At 44.7% G+C, this 13,486-nt stretch overlaps 1 long non-coding RNA gene across 1 annotated transcript in view; it reads left to right on the top strand.

Annotated features, from left to right (window-relative positions):
- Positions 1-12,974, top strand: part of LOC149124773 (uncharacterized) — a 55,444-nt gene extending 42,470 nt beyond the window's left edge. The window contains exons 3-4 of the long non-coding RNA XR_016213151.1: positions 12,353-12,587; positions 12,714-12,974. This is a non-coding gene — a long non-coding RNA (uncharacterized LOC149124773). The remainder of the gene's footprint in view (positions 1-12,352; positions 12,588-12,713) is intronic.
- The last annotated feature ends 512 nt before the right edge of the window (positions 12,975-13,486 follow it).

Raw genomic sequence — 13,486 nt, 5'->3', positions numbered from 1 at the left:
TCTCGGAGAACAAGGAGCTACAGTGACTGCTTGACACACCTGCACTTGACAGTCCTAGTGTATACCTGTTTTCCCAGAAAAGTTATTTTTAAAATATTTATTCATTTGAAAGGCAGAGTGACAGAGAAAAGGAAATACACACTCAAAAAGAGGGGGAGAGAGAGAGAGAGAGAGAGAGAGAGAGAGAGAGATGTCTTCATCACTGGTTCACTCCCCAAATGGCCGCTCCCACATGGGTGATAGTGGTCCGATCCAAGACCCATCTTTCATCACCTTCTCAGGTGCATTAACAGGAACCTGAATCAGAAGCAGAGCCACAGGGACCTGAACCAGCATTCCAGTATGGGATGCCAGCATGGCAAGTCACCATTGAACCTGTTGCACCACAAGGTCACTTCACCACAAAAGCATATTAACAGCCTTCTATTTCACTCTGAATAGTGTCAGTTTGAATCCTACATCATACAGTCACCCTACCCATAACTCATTCATGACACACAGTGGTTGGGGAATCCTGAGAGTCTTTTTTTGGGAGAGGTAGCTAATTCCATTTCTTTAGAAAGAAATTCTGAGCGCCAGGCTGTGGCATAGTAGGTTAATCCTCCACCTGTGGTACCAGCATCCCATGTGGGCACTGGTTCTAGTCCTGGCTGCCCCTCTTCCCATCCAGCTCTCTGCTATGGCTTGGGAAAACAGTAGAAGATGGCCCTGCACCTACGTGGGAGACCAGGAGGAAGCACCTGGCTCCTGGCTTTGGATCGGTGCAGTTCTGGCCATTGCAGCCATTTGGGGAGTGAACCAACAGAAGGAAGGCCTTTACCTCTGTCTCGCCATCTCATTGTCTGTAACTCTATCTCTCAAATAAATAAATAAAATCTAAAAAAAGAAAGGAATAAATTCTGTATTTCCATCTCCTAATTACAACCTCTGGTGTTGCTTAAAAGAAGAATATGAAGTAGGGGCAGTTGAACTTGGGCAACTTCCCCATAAGCTTTTCTGAATACTTTGATTTCTGCCTGAGTCCATTCCTCCATTTCCATAACTGCTTACCCCGAGCTGGACTCCAAGGAAATCCCTGCTCACTGAGGCATCTTTCATTGCCCTGTGTCCTTTCTGGGGCCTGTTTCCCTTGACTGGTCTTTGGGACAACATCCCCTGCTTTCTGCATTCTGTCAAGGTTTCACCGTGGCTCGCTGGTGTGTCTCCCCCTTGCTCAGCACCTGTAGAGAACAGATAGATGCCTTTCTATCCAACCGCAGTTATAGGGGGGAAGAGAAGGGGAGAGGCTCAAGTCAGCATCTGGATCCACAGCTTTTCCCGGCTGAGAACAGGAAAAACAGGCCCTAGGTTCTGCCTTCTCTGTGGTTCTCCTGGTAGAGTTTTGGTGCTTGCTTAGGGCAGGGCCTCTGAATGTAGGGATGTCCGTGGTGAAAGGCAGAATGAATCAGGATTCGTGTCCAAGTGCGCTGAGCTCTCCTCTGATCTCTGCGTGTGGCCGTGCGTTGGGCCCGAGAGCCACGTCCTGAGGGTGGTCGGACTATTCACGTAAATTAGGTCACTGAGAAAGTCGTGTCTGTCATCTGTGTGGCACCAGTTCCAAGCTCTTCAGGCTCACTTTACCTTTGAATGCAGTTGAAGGTTGAACCTACTTAATTAGCTTATTCTTTTTATTCTCCCTTTCAAGAAAAAGCCTCAGTAAGATATTTTTGAAAGTTAGAGCACTTGCCCTGAAATGCACTAACGCTGGGCCCCACATGGCCATTATCACGTAGATGAGCAGCAAAGTGCCCGTGACATCGGATCACCCATGCTTGCTGGTGCTTTCAGATTTAGGAGTGCGGGAGGCGGAGGGGGAAGGCTTAGAGGGCTCTCATGTGCACTCTGAGTGCTTGCCCACATCTTTATCAGCCTGGGGGTTTCCCAGGAAATAAACTGCCGTGACGCAGCAGGGTCAGCGGCAGCTTTCTCCTCGCCTCTGCTTCAGTGAACAGGCGTCCCACCAACTGGGCCGACCAACAGTTTGATTTTGTTATCTAGACCGGGGCCTTTACCCTGTGAAAGCACACCTTTCAGATGACCGTGTCATCCGTCAGGGAGGGACTGGGAAGGGGAACTCAGGCTTCGAAGCCATCCAGGCCGAGGGCATGCAGGGAGAAGCCCCCCTTCTGTTGTTGGAGCTTGGCCCGTCACCGGGGCGCATCTTATGTTCTCTCCGACAGCCGTGGGAAGACGCGTTTTTATGACGCCTTCCCTGGGCCAGCATTATTGCTGTGTTTACAGTGCCGGCCTCACAAGCTCTAATCATGTCTTTTGTGAATGAAAGGGAAGGAAAGAGGTGATGCTTGAACGAGGCTGTGCAGAGAACTTTGTGCTTCTGGTCACCATTACATCCTCTTGGAAAAATTTAGCAGCAGGATTGAAACTGGGAAGACCATGTAGTGAGTTAATAAGTCTACACCAAAACGTGAAACAAGGCACCTTGTTTCAAGAGGACCTCAAGGGCATATTCCAACCAAATCGTTGTTGGGAATTAGAATAGGAAGACGCCTTTCCTCAGAGGCCCAATCCCCTCTGCCTCCCACTCAAAGTATAAGCTTGGCTGCATCCCTGAACCCTTCTGGCCTTCAAATTGTTCCCATACACAGGCACAGGCACAGGCCTGCCTCACCATCGAGAGAGGAGGAAACCCAGTGTTAAAACTCTCTGGAGACCTCGAGGCAGGCGCCACTGCTCACTAGGCTAATCCTCCGCGTTCAACACCGGCACCCTGGGTTCTAGTCCCGGTCGGGGCGCCGGATTCTGTCCTGGTTGCTCCTCTTCCAGGCCAGCTCTCTGCTGTGGCCCAAGAGTTCAGTGGAGGATGGCCCAGGTCCTTGGGCCCTGCACCCCAAGGGAGACTAGGAGAAGCACCTGGCTCCTGCCTTCGGATCAGCACGGTGCGCCGGCCGCAGTGCACCCGCCGCAGTGGCCACTGGGGGGTGAACCAACGGCAAAGGAAGACCTTTCTCTCTCTCTCTCTCACTGTCCACTCTGCCTGTAAAAAAAAAAAATAAATAAATAAATAAAAAATCTCTGGAGACCTCGAAATCACGTGAAATGAGAGGTCACGTTAACAGTTAGCCCTGCGTCTTCAAGTGGGACAGCTACACCGTGTGGATGCTTTGTCAGACGCACTGTTGCCTTCCGTGGGCGTTTCTTCCCTGCAGGCTGAGCTGGCTGAGCTTAGTTATCTCAGCTGAAGCAGGACGGGGATGCCTGTAAGAAGCTGGTTCTTTCTAATCCCGGTTTCCTCCGTCATTGATTGGTTGGTTTCATCAGCTGGGAAGGATTTAACAGCAGCCTCCTGATCCTGGTCACAGCTGAATTCCTGGGATCTGTCCTATTTGGGGTGGAAATCTTCGATGGCGTCGCCATGCTTCTGTCCTTATTTTCTTTTTCATAGACATTTACTTTCCACATCAAAGGATGTTATTAACTGAACTGCACTCTTCTCCCCAAATTCTTGCCGTCTTCCTGTTTCACTCCTGCGTGTTGGACTTGGAGCCGTGGCTGACGTTGTGTGGCGACAAAGCGGGCACGGAGGTGCCTGTGCTGTGTCCAGTTCTGCCGAAGGCATGGGGAGTCGCTTCCAGCCCCTGTGTAATTCAGGCTTCTCGTGACTAACCAGTACTGCTACAGCGGCTAATTTAAGCACCCTCTCCCACGCAGGTTTTTATAGCTCCCTCCCACATTGTTACTAAGAACAAAATGTAGGCAAATATCACATCTTGAGTCACGAGGTCTGCGTCTCATCAGGAGTCCTGGGGAACTTCAGGCTGCATCCTCCCTGGGGTTCTCGGGCTGGGAACGTCAAAGCCATTTACTGGGCTCTTGAGATTTGAGCTTATGGGTTGCTCTGTCAAGGTCTACCGTGCAATTGGCCAATCACAGAGGAGCGCCCTTTCCGGCCATCTTGCTGATTGCGGGAGAGAGTGGCGGCGCTCTGCAGAGCTTGGCTGGCTTCTTGAAGCCGCATGGCAGGCCTTGGTGCAGAGCAGGAAGCAGAGAGCTGGCTGTTCCAGCCGCCCCCTGCTGTCCACCTGCACTTTTGCTGCTTGTGTGTGAATCCTCAAGAGAGCTAAGGCAGCTAAGATTCCCAGGCTTCGGGAAGCTTCATTTCCCAACAGAGTCTGGTCTGCGGGATTGCTATGGAGATGCTGGAATGGAGATGCCACTCAGTCTGCTTCCTGCAGGGAGAGTCAGGCTTTTGCAAATCCAAACACTCGTGGAGAAATGTAATTAAGCCTTTCAAATTATTACCAAATAGGATGAAGCCAAGGAGTGCCTCTCCATCTTAGTGAACCTTAGCAAGTGTCTACTTGTAAATGAATTTGCTGGTTTTGTGGAATCAATTCCTCATGATTCCCAGAAAAGACCTTTTTAGCCTCTGTATTCCATGCCTCTTAATGATTCTGAGTAGAATTTTTTAAAAATCTGGTGATTTACAAGGAAGGAGAATTAGCCAAGTCCTGTCTTGGGAGCCAAGTCTTTGACAAGTACTAATGAGCCTACTGATTGACAAAGTTTTTTCTTTCTTATTAACACATTGAAACCAAGGAGAGGGGCCAGTGTTGTGGTTCAGCGGGCTAAAGCCTTGGCCTGCAGCGCCGGCATCCCCTATGGACGCCAGCTCGAATCCTATTATGCTCCACTTCCAATCCAGATCCCTGCTAATGTGCCTGGGAAAGTAGTGGAGGATGGCCCAAGTGCTTCTGCCTCTGTGCCCACATGGGAGACCCAGAAGAAGCTCCTGGCTCCTGGCTTCCGATTAGCTCAGCTCTGACCTTTGCAGCCATTTGGGGAGTGAACCAGGGAATGGAAGACCTCTCTCTCTCTCTCTCTCTCTCTCTTTCTGTAACTCTTTCAAATACATACAATAGATTTCTTTTTTTAAAAAAAGAAACGGAGGTGAGCAGAAGGGACCTCAGGCAATGGAAGATAAGGAGGCACCTGCTGCAGCTCGAGTGCTGTTCTCACCCCTAGCCGGCAGCTCCTTGTTTATTGGACGGACTTATGGATCTGGACAGTGGAGGACTGTTTGGGAGTTAGTTTTTAGTTTTAGAAATGCACTCTGATGTAGAACTAATATTAGGGGCAGGTCTTGTGGCACAGTGGTTTAAGCCTCTGCTTGGGACCCATGCATCTCATGTCAGAGTGCTGATTTGAATCCTGGCTCCTCTGCTTCTGGACCAGCTTCCTGCAGGTGCATTGTGGGAGGCAGTGGATGATGGGGGCAGTGCCTGAGCCCATGCTACCCAAGTGAAGCCCAGATGGAGTGTGGGCTCCTGGCTGCAGTCTGGTCCAGCTGGCTCTTTGGGTCATTTGGGGAACAAACTGGCGGGTGGAAGATCCCTGTCTTTCTGCCTTTCAAGGAGATAAAAATAAGCTTCTTAAAAAAAAAAAAGATTGGTATTAAGAAGTAACTTGGTGCTAATTGATAGTGAATTTGAAATCATATTATAATTTCATGTGAAGGAAGCATCATCGCGCATTGGGAAAAATAACGGACTTGGAAGCGAGCAGCTGCGTTCACTTCTTGCTGATGGAGATCTGTAGAAAGCCACGCGTGTTCACAGAGCCTTTGTGACCTTTTGAGCTCAGGTGAATTTCTCTTAGAGCAGACTTGTTCAGATGCTTGCACAGGAGGTTTTGAAAAGATATACCAGGGTCTGGTCATGTGCAGCCAACAAATGAGAAATTATTCTAATAGAAAAGGTGTACAGTAAAGCTAGGAAATCATGAGAGGGTTAAGACAAGCAGGCAGTGACAGCAACCTTTCAAGTTTCTTTCCGTTCCATCGAGTGCTTTAATGTTCAGTTTTAATGAAGCTAGAGTAGTGTTAAAATTCATAATGTAATAAGTTTTCCTTGTCCAACCTGGTATCTATTAAATTCTGGCTTTAATTAAATGTCTTGGCTTGTGATCCTGCGGACTGTTGAGAAGATCAAAAGGGAAAGCATTCAGCGGATTCTGAGCCAGAGGAAGAAACGGAGGTCGTTTAACCTGTGTCGTGTTCAGGTACACATGATTAGGAACAATTACCACTTTTCTAAGGGCTTTCTTCAAAGCACACATGAAATAGATACCCAGAAGGAGAATGTCAGAAAAGCAGCTTTTGTGTCTTTAGAGGAAATTATGGAAATTGATCTCGTGAGCACAACTACTCCGCTCACCTCCGGAGCTGGTCTGTGTGTCTCAGAGCCCTGGCTGGCTGCAGCCTTCTGCGGTGACTCTTAGGGCGGGTCCCGCACACCTTGCATGTGCTCTGCTAGTGTGGGTTGTCGTGTCCTCTCTCCTCACTGCATCGTTTCTAAACACGGTTACCTAAATGCCCATGCTTCCTCTCCAAGTTACCTAGTGTTATTTCCCAAATGGATGCTCTCTGCTGCCGAGCTTGCCTTCTGGCGCAGATCTTGCCCTCTTGCCTGTTCCGCTGGGCTTCTATTCTCTCCCAGGTACCTGCACGAAGCACTACTTCCTCCAGCACCCATGGCAGTTTCGATCTTATTCCCACCTAGATCAGTAGTCTGTTTTGTCCCCTGTGGCACTTTCGATCTGTTGCAGACATTTGGGGCATGATTGTCTTCTGACCACAGAATTAGGCATTTCTGTGATGTATATAAATGTTCGCTCACCAGCAAATACCTGAGACAAGAATCCGTGCGACATATATTTATCTGATGACTTGTTATTAAGCTGTTTTTATTGCCTTCTCTGAACAGACAGTTGTATGACCCAAGATCTTGATGTTTATTCTTGCATCTCTCTCTCACTGATTCCTGAAAGTTGTAACATTTGAAAATGTGTCAGCTTGCAATCCTCATAATATGCTTTTGTCAGAGGCTGGAGATGAGCACCTTGCCTCTTATTCAAAACGGTTGTATCATCAGAAGATGGAGATTGCAAGTTGGCTTTGTGTTTTTTTCTTTTTCCTTCCCTCCCTTCTTTTATTTCAGATTTATTTATTTATTTATTTGAGAGGCAGAAAGAGAGAGAGGGAGAGAGAGAGAGAGATTGATAGCATTCTCATCTTTAAATTTTGAAGTTCATTTAGAACTTAGGTAGGTCACAGAGTGTTTAAAATATAACCTTATCTCTCTGTCCACTCTGTTTGTCAAAAAACTATATAACCATATCATCTATTTTCTCCTGTTTTTTTTTTTTTTCAAATACTGTATTGGTTTTTAATTCTTTTCCTATGTCAAAAAAAAAAAAAAAGCCTGTTCTTAAGAGGTGTTTGAATCTGAGTATAATAGACACCTTTGACTTTAGATTTTCAACCAATATCACAACCAGAATGGACACAGCAAAGGTCACTGCTGTGCTTAAGACTTGAAAAACACAGGCAACAAAAGCAAAAATAGACAAAAGGGATTACATCAAACTAAAAAAAATCTTTTGCATAGCAAAGGAAATAGTTGGAACAGTTGGCAGGGTAAGGAGAGAACCCACGGAAGGGAGCAAGAATTTCCATATCGTGCATCTGATAAAAGGTTAATTTCCAAAATACAAGGAGGCTTCAAGAAGCTCATAGAAAATTCATATTATGAAAAAACTGGGGACTGGTGTTGTGGGTTAAGCAGCTGCCTGTGATGCTGGCATTCAGTATGGTTGGATTGGTGACTGCCCCACTCCCAATCCAGCTTCTTCCTAATGCTCTTAGGAAAGCAACAGAGGATGGCCCAGGTGCTTGGACCCCTGCCATCCTTGTAGGAGACCCAGATGGAGTTCCTGGCTTCTGTCTTCAGCCTGGCCCAGCCCCTGCCGTTGTGGCCATGTGGGGAGTAAATCAGAAGATGGAAAATTTCTGTTTCTCTGTCTTTACCTCTCTCTCTCTCTCACTCTGCCTTTCAAATACATAAATAAATAAATAAATATTTGTTTATAAAAAGAAAACAATATACTTAGATTTCAAATGTTTTTGCATTGCAATAAATTTATCTTCCAATTCCAGTTTTCCACAAATGTTTTAGAGTATTCTCAAATATAAGAAACTTGTACAACTCAAAAGCAGAATACAAATACCCCAATTTTAAAATGAGCAACATACCTAAATAAATAGTCCTAAAAAGATGATGTACAAATAGCCAATAGGTATACGAAAAAATAATCAATATCACTAGTCATAGGGAAATGCAAATCAAAACCACAATGTAATATCTTCTCACTCTTGTGAGAGGGGCCAACACTGTGGTATAGTGGGCTCAGCCTCTGCCTGTGACATCAGCATCCCATATCAGCGCTGGTTCTAGTCCCGGCTGCTACTCTTCTGATCCAGCTCCCTGCTGATGGCGTGGGGAAGCAGAAGAAGAAAGCCCAAGTGCTGGGGCCCTCGTACCTGCATGGGAGACCTGGAGGAGGCTCCTGGCTGCTGCCTTTGGATCGGCTCAGCTCCAGCTGTTGTGGCCATTTGGGGAGTGAACCAGTGGATGAGCGAACCTTTCTTTCTGTCTCTCCTGCTCTCTGTAATTCTGGCTGTTAAATAAATAAATAATTTTTTAAAAAAGAAGCTGTTATTAAAAACAAAGGTAGCAGATGTTTCTGAGGATGTGGAGAAAAGGGAAGTCTTACACATTTGTAAGGTAATTACACACATTTCATAAAACAGGATGGAGGTTCCTCACGAAAACCACAAAGAGAACTACCCTGTATTCCAGCAGTCTCCGTACTGGGTATATAGCCAAAGGAAAAGAAATCAGAATGTTGGAGCGATGACTGTACTCCCATGTGTTTTGATTCATCATTCACAATGACAAATATATGGAATCAGCGTAGGTGTCCAGCAATGATGAATGGATACAGACAACATGGTACGTGTACTCGGTGAAATACTACTGAGTCAACAAAAGGTTGAAATCCTGCTGTTTGTAGTAACACAGATGGTCCAGAGGGCATGTGTTAAGTCAAATAAACCAGTCTCATAAATATATGTAGTCTAAGAAAGTGAATCCCAGGGTGAGGAGGAGACAGGGGAGGTGGAATAGGGAGAGACTGATTATGGGGTACAGTGTTACAGCTGGACAGGAAGATTAAATTCTGTGTTCTGTTGCACAGTAGAGTCACTACTTTATTGTATAGTCAGGTGACTAGTGACTTCAAAATACCTAGAAGACAGGATTTCAAATGTTGTTGTCACAGAGAAATGGTAAATGTTGCATGTGATGGTCATGCTACTTGTCTGACTTGCTCATTATGCAATGTATACATGGACGGAAACATCATCGTATCCTGTAAGTTTGTATAGTTACCACTTGTCAATCACGAATAGACGAGAAGATGACCTCCACATCTTACAAAATTGATTGGTACAATCTGCATCACAGTTCCTCTTGTGAGTCAAATTCCCAGGAGCCTTGGAAGAACTCAGGCTGCGGCTGGTCAACCTTTCTTTAAACAGCTGTAGAACTGAGGAAATAGATATTCAAAGCAATTTCTTTTTATAAAGCTGGAATTGATTAATCTGTCTCTACCAAATACTTCTGCCCATTACTGTATCCCATCATCTTATTATTCACTAAGCTATTGTGTTGCATCCAGAAAAACTTGATTTTCTGGTGTTTTTCTATGTTCTTCCACATACCTTATAATCTAGAAAGATGAGACTTTTCTCACTTTTATAAAGAACAGGCACATAAATAGGTGGTTTATGGAAAACAACTGCAAATTGCAATTATTGTCAAAATCCCATCATATTGATAAGTGAAAACATTGGCATTGTAGTTCAGAACAAAGAAACAACTAATTCCATGGTTTAAGAGAAGGTGAACTAAGTGGTTATCCCCTGTCTCTGTCCAACAGTGATGGTTTCGGGACCCTCTTGCAAGAGGGTATTCTAGACACAGAATCAGCTGGGTTCTGTAAGGGCAATCATCCTTTCAAGATGCTCATCCAGCCGAGGTGATGACTTTGACCAAGGACTTCCAACCTCGAGTCCACTGGTGGATGGTGGAGCTTTGGGGAACATCCTCACTCTGTTAACATTGCGTTTTCTGGGAGGTGGGACGAGTTACCATTCTGATCTACATGTCAGCATTAGTAAAGTTGGGAGTATGCTTTGTAAGTTTCGATAAATGTGCCCTCGCTGTATATGTTTTGTGTTTTCTGGAAGACAGGGTCAGTGGCTTTTATCAGACAATAAGAGGGACTATAAGCCAAGAGAATACCATAGGCTTTAGGTTTTCAAAATGTTAGATTGACTAGTGACTTCAGACAATGCCAAAGGTGTTGTAAATAACTGAAGGAAAACCAAGTTGTGGTTTTCCAGAGCATGGGTAAATGTATGTATTAGCCAACTGTTTCACATAGATGCTTCAATTTTGGACATAAAAGGTATTTTGGGGATAGAGTAGTGAGCAGGTTAACACAGAAGGTAGATAGATCAAAGAGGTTGCAATGACTAAGGAACTGCAAAATTCCTTTTCAAAACTTTAAAGAGGGTATCTCAGCCTGCCTGCCTGTGATGTATGTTGAAAACAAGACTGATCTTTTACATGGCCATTTTCCTTCATTTTAAATAAAATACTATGGAGATTCCATCTTTCTATTTAGAAGACTGGATTCTGAAAATGTTTATGAAAATACATTCTTCCATAGAAATGAGTCTTAAAAGTCTGTTCAGAAGACTTGTATTAAATACTTCTGAATCACATACCAGACCTGACAGTCTGCCTTTGAGAGAGAACTATCCAGAAGGGCTATTTACCTAAATAAAGTCAAAGCACAGGTGCTGAGCAAAATGGGAAGTTGTTGATTAACAAACGAATGCAAAGGAGAAGAAAATTCTGGTGAGGTTGGAGTTTTATGTGCATAGAAAGAAGATAAGAGGGATAGATGGAGAGGGGTCTAGAGGGGTCTAGAGCCTCACACAAACAGGGCCTCCAAGGATGGAGGGTGTCTAGATATGCTGGCATTGAGGAAGCATGGTGTTTAGGGATGTGGAGACAGGAAATTTGGAAGTATGTGGAATGCAGTATCTGTACCATAGGATGTGAAGATGATGGAGCTGTTTCCCAGGCTCTCGGCACGGCAGACACTTCTTGAAGGTTTTTTTTTTTTTCTTGGTATATTGTTGGCTTCAACGTAGAGCACCCACATGGTCTCCCTTTGATAGCAGCTCCAGACAGCTTGGTGCTCTCAGAAGGCACAGCCCTGTTATCCCTGGTTGTGATTGTTACTCAACAGTAAGATGAACTGATGGGGAAGATAGTTTAAAAGAAAACTTGAAGATCCTCTAAACTACAATCAAGAGGTTGAAGCAAATCATATCTGAAATTGCATGCAGGCTTCTCCCAGACTGTTTGGCATGAAATGAGATTAGGAGGTTTCTAGTTCCTGCCTATTTTATAGTTGTGGAACTATATATATATATAAAATTCTTTTCTCTATAGGCATTGGCATGTGGGATACATATAGAACACAAGAATTTCCCTGGGGCCAGCATTGTGGTGCAGCCGGTTAAGCGGCCGCCCACAACACCAGCATCCTACATGAGTGCTAGTTCTAGTCTGGCTGCCTTGCTTCCAGTGTAGCTCCCTGCTAATGCACATGGGAAAGCAACAGAGGATGGCCCAAGTACTTGAGTCTCTGCCACCTGTCTGGGAGACTACTATCCTGTTCTAGGTGCCTAGCTTCAGCCTGCCCCCACCCCTGCTGTTGCAGCCATTTGGAGAATGAACCAGTGGATGGAAGATTCCCCCCCCCCCACTCTCTCTCCTACTCTCTCTCTCAAACTCTGCCTTTCAAATAAATAAATATTTTAAAAAGCAGTGTTTACTTGAAGATCTGTTGGCTTTGTCTCACAAATTAGGCCACTGGCTTACACATCCGTGGTAAAGACCTGGTTGAGGAAGGTCCTTTAGGACCACCGAATGATTGATTAAAGTGGTTACTACTCATGTTTGTCTTTCTTTTTGGTGTTTTTATTACCTGTGTGGCTGTACCTGATCTGAAGGGTATTTATTTTGGAAATAAGATTTGCCGATCTAGGAGATGGAGTAGGTATAGAATGCTGAGATCACAGTGAGCATCCTACATATTCTCTACTGACTTTAGGTAATAGTGGAAATGACCTTTTAAAATTACTTATTTCCTATATAATTATTCAATATAACATAAGAATATGTAACATAAAAATATATAAATATATAATCCATGAAAATTAATCTCATTGATACAGACCACACCCACACATGCACAGTCCTTGGGGGAGGGGCAGGAGAATCCCTAAGTGGTGTCTGTTGTGGCCCCTTAGTTGTCTGGTAGGTGTAGATGCTTTCTCACTCTCCAAGACTATATTGTTTAATCCTTATTGTAGATGGGCCCTCGTGAAGGCAAGGTCAGAACAGGCTCAACCTTCGAGCATGAGACATGCAGGAAGATGGCACCCACTGAACCAGCGAAGCAACATCATACCGTGAGAGCTGAGAGCCCTTATGATCCTGATATCCTGCGCCTGGTTGACTTCACTGCACACACTGGCACTGCTACCTCCACTCAAGGGATCGTAAGATTTACGTGTGTAAAACAGTAGTTAAATTCATTTGTTCAGGGTAAGTAACACTTGGCTACTATTTCTTCCTGTTTATCAGTATGCACTTGCATAACAGAGAATGATAGCTGAGCCTGTGTGTCATGCTCAAGTTATGAACAAACAAGTTTATGCTTTTCACCCACAGGGCTAAGTGGCATCCTGCATGAATGAACTGTCATTGGGTCTTAGTATCTGGTTTGAAAGCTGGAGATACACGTTGGGTTGCTAGTATTACCAGTTACTTGTGAATGGATTTTTAATGAAAGCCTGATTTGAGAGATGTGAATAAGTGATTGAAATCAAACAGCTCATTGTAAATATCGGTTCTGGATAAGCTGATGGAAGTGCCATGATGCGTCTGGACAAGAGAGCAGAGTTTTCTACAGAGCTCACAGTTACAATAAGTTAATTCAAGACTTGCTTCTGCTCAGTTTGGTGTTTGTTTGTAAGGTCTTTCTCCTGCATCCCTTTATGTCATTAATGGATGAAATAAAATGTTTTCAGTTTTGCATGTACTCAGAGTTGAGTGAGAATATTGGTGGTGGGACAGGGAAGCAGCTAGAATTTCAAGCTCTGTATCTTCAGTTTATTTATAATTCACTGTCTGTCAAGATCTATTTTTTTCCTCTTAGGACAATGTCTTTAAAATAGATCAGAGGATAATATGACCGTCAAGTTCAAGAGCTTGATGAGTTGAGCATGTAGGAGAATGAGACCTGTCTCTACCGTGGACCATTCTGTTGAGGTGTTTCCAGAAATTTTCTCTTGGAGTCCATCAGTAATTCACCAAGAGATGCCATGAATCAGCCTAGGACTTTCTCCTCCTGTGGTCCGAAGGAGAAATTGATGCATAGAGAACAGTAGGGTGTTCATCCCACAGGAAGAAGGCTTTCAGATCCTATGTGATTTCCAATCTGT

This window comes from Oryctolagus cuniculus, chromosome 9 (assembly GCF_051225735.1).
Source record: "Oryctolagus cuniculus isolate XC-2025 breed Fujian yellow rabbit chromosome 9, ASM5122573v1, whole genome shotgun sequence".
In the NCBI taxonomy this organism is placed as follows: Eukaryota; Metazoa; Chordata; class Mammalia; order Lagomorpha; family Leporidae; genus Oryctolagus; species Oryctolagus cuniculus.
The sequence above is the reverse complement of the archived record's forward strand: the minus strand, read 5'-3'. Positions and strand labels throughout refer to the sequence as shown.